The sequence below is a fragment of the Oncorhynchus kisutch genome, linkage group LG25 (genome assembly GCF_002021735.2).
Source record: "Oncorhynchus kisutch isolate 150728-3 linkage group LG25, Okis_V2, whole genome shotgun sequence".
NCBI lineage: Eukaryota > Metazoa > Chordata > Actinopteri > Salmoniformes > Salmonidae > Oncorhynchus > Oncorhynchus kisutch.
In genome coordinates this window covers 3,408,517-3,411,033 of record NC_034198.2, presented here as the reverse complement: position 1 = coordinate 3,411,033, position 2,517 = coordinate 3,408,517, and the positions used below count along the sequence as shown (strand labels likewise).

General features: G+C 42.7%; 1 non-coding gene across 1 annotated transcript; it reads right to left on the bottom strand.

Moving 5' to 3' along the window:
• Nucleotides 1-548: 548 nt before the first annotated feature.
• On the bottom strand, nt 549-630 carry trnar-ucu (transfer RNA arginine (anticodon UCU)). The gene has a single exon. It is a non-coding gene; the product is annotated as a tRNA-Arg (tRNA).
• Nucleotides 631-2,517: the final 1,887 nt, after the last annotated feature.

Genomic DNA, 2,517 nt, shown 5'->3' with positions numbered 1-2,517 from the left:
TTCAAATATGTGTGGTCCCAGCAATCTAGCCCACTATCCTGGCATTGCAATACTTTGCCAATATGCATGACAAGGTTATTAATGCTTTGTGAAGCCTCAATTTAATATGATTTATAAAGCATTTATTAAGTGATGCTTATGCCACCCTTTATAATGCACAGGTTTATGTCATATTTCACATGGTTGGTTTTGTCAGAATTGTCACAACTTTAAATGCACTTTAACAAATGTGTTGTCAGGCCGAGTGGTCTCAAGATATTGATTAAGTGTGTTGAGGTGTCGGATCAAATCCCACAGTTGAGGTTGCCCTTGGTAAAGCTATTCTTCAGTACCTGAATCTTATCAGTTGCTCTAGGATTGTGCAGGGATTTGAAACTCATGTGGGGCCATGCAAGAGAGGAAAGAACAAATGTTTTCCGAAGTAGTTAATCGCCTTCACCACTCAGATACCAAGTCCTGTGCTCTCGCGGTGGCAGTCGGCCATCCAGTGTTTGTGAAAGTCAAAATCTTCCAATGCCATAATAAAGCACAGAATTGTACTGGTTACACAATGAGGATGGGATTCAAACCCATGAATGCAGAGCACAATGGATTAGAAGTCCATCGCCTTAACCACTCGGCCACCTCATCCTGTAATATATAAGTGGCAAATGACCTTAAAAAACTGTAGTTGCTGTATGTAAACCCTTGATTTAAATCCATGAAAGTTAGGCAGAGCAATGGCAGGGCCATATATCGATCCCATCGAGACATTTAACAAATGTGTTGTCAGGCCGAGTGGTCTCAAGTGCTTTATGAGGTGTGTTGAGGTGTCGGTTCAAATCCCACCATCGAGGTTGCCCTTGGAAAAGCTATTCTTCAATACATGAATCTTATCAGTCGCTCTAGGATTGTGGAGGGATTCTATATTCATGTGGGGCCATGCAAGAGAGGAAATATGTTTTGCGAAGAGGTTGGTGTTTTTATCCACACATGTAGTTCATCGCCTTCACCACTAAGATACCAAGTCTTGTGCTCTCGCGGTGGCAGTCGGCCATCTTACCAGTGTTTGTGAAAGTCAAAATCTTCCAATTCCATAATAAAGCACAGAATTGTAGAGGTTACACAATGAGGATGGGATTCGAACCCATGCATGCAGAGCACAATGGATTAGCAGTCCATCTCCTTAACCACTCGGCCACCTGATCCTGTAATATATATGTGGCAAATGACTTTAAAAAACTGTAGTTGCTGTATGTAAACCCTTGATTTAAATCCATGAAAGTTAGGCAGAGCAATGGCAGGGCCATATATCGATCCCATCGAGACATTTAACAAATGTGTTGTCAGGCCGAGTGGTCTCAAGTTCTTGATGTGGTGTGTTGAGGTGTCGGTTCAAATCCCACCATTGAGGTTGCCCTTTGGAAAAGCTATTCTTCAATACATGAATCTTATCAGTCGCTCTAGGATTGTGGAGGGATTCTATATTCATGTGGGGCCATGCAAGAGAGGAAATCTGTTTTGTGAAGAGGTTGGTGTTATGATCCACACATGTAGTTCATCGCCTTCACCACTAAGATACCAAGTCTTGTGCTCTTGCGGTGGCAGTAGGACATCTTACCAGTGTTTGTGAAAGTCAAAATCTTCCAATGCCATAATAAAGCACAGAATTGTAGAGGTTACACAATGAGGATGGGATTCGAACCCATGCATGCAGAGCACAATGGATTAGCAGTCCATCTCCTTAACCACTCGGCCACCTGATCCTGTAATATATATGTGGCAAATGACTTTAAAAAACTGTAGTTGCTGTATGTAAACCCTTGATTTAAATCCATGAAAGTTAGGCAGAGCAATGGCAGGGCCATATATCGATGCCATCGAGACATTTAACAAATGTGTTGTCAGGCCGAGTGGTCTCAAGTGCTTGATGAGGTGTGTTGAGGTGTCGGTTCAAATCCCACCATTGAGGTTGCCCTTTGGAAAAGCTATTATTCAATACCTGAATCTTATCAGTCGCTCTAGGATTGTGGAGGGATTCTATATTCATGTGGGGCCATGCAAGAGAGGAAATCTGTTTTGTGAAGAGGTTGGTGTTATGATCCACACATGTAGTTCATCGCCCTCACCACTAAGATACCAAGTCTTGTGCTCTCGCGGTGGCAGTCGGCCATCTTACCAGTGTTTGTGAAAGTCAAAATTTTCCAATGCCATAATAAAGCACAGAATTGTACTGGTTACACGATGAGGATGGGATTCGAACCCACGCATGCAGAGCACAATGGATTAGCAATCCATCGCCTTAACCACTCGGCCACCTCATCCTGTAATATATAAGTGGCAAATAACCTTAAAAAAACTGTAGTTGCTGTATGTAAACCCTTGATTTAAATCCATGAAAGTTAGGCAGAGCAATGGCAGGGCCATATATCGATCCCATCGAGACATTTAACAAATGTGTTGTCAGGCCGAGTGGTCTCAAGTTCTTGATGTGGTGTGTTGAGGTGTCGGTTCAAATCCCACCATTGAGGTTGCCCT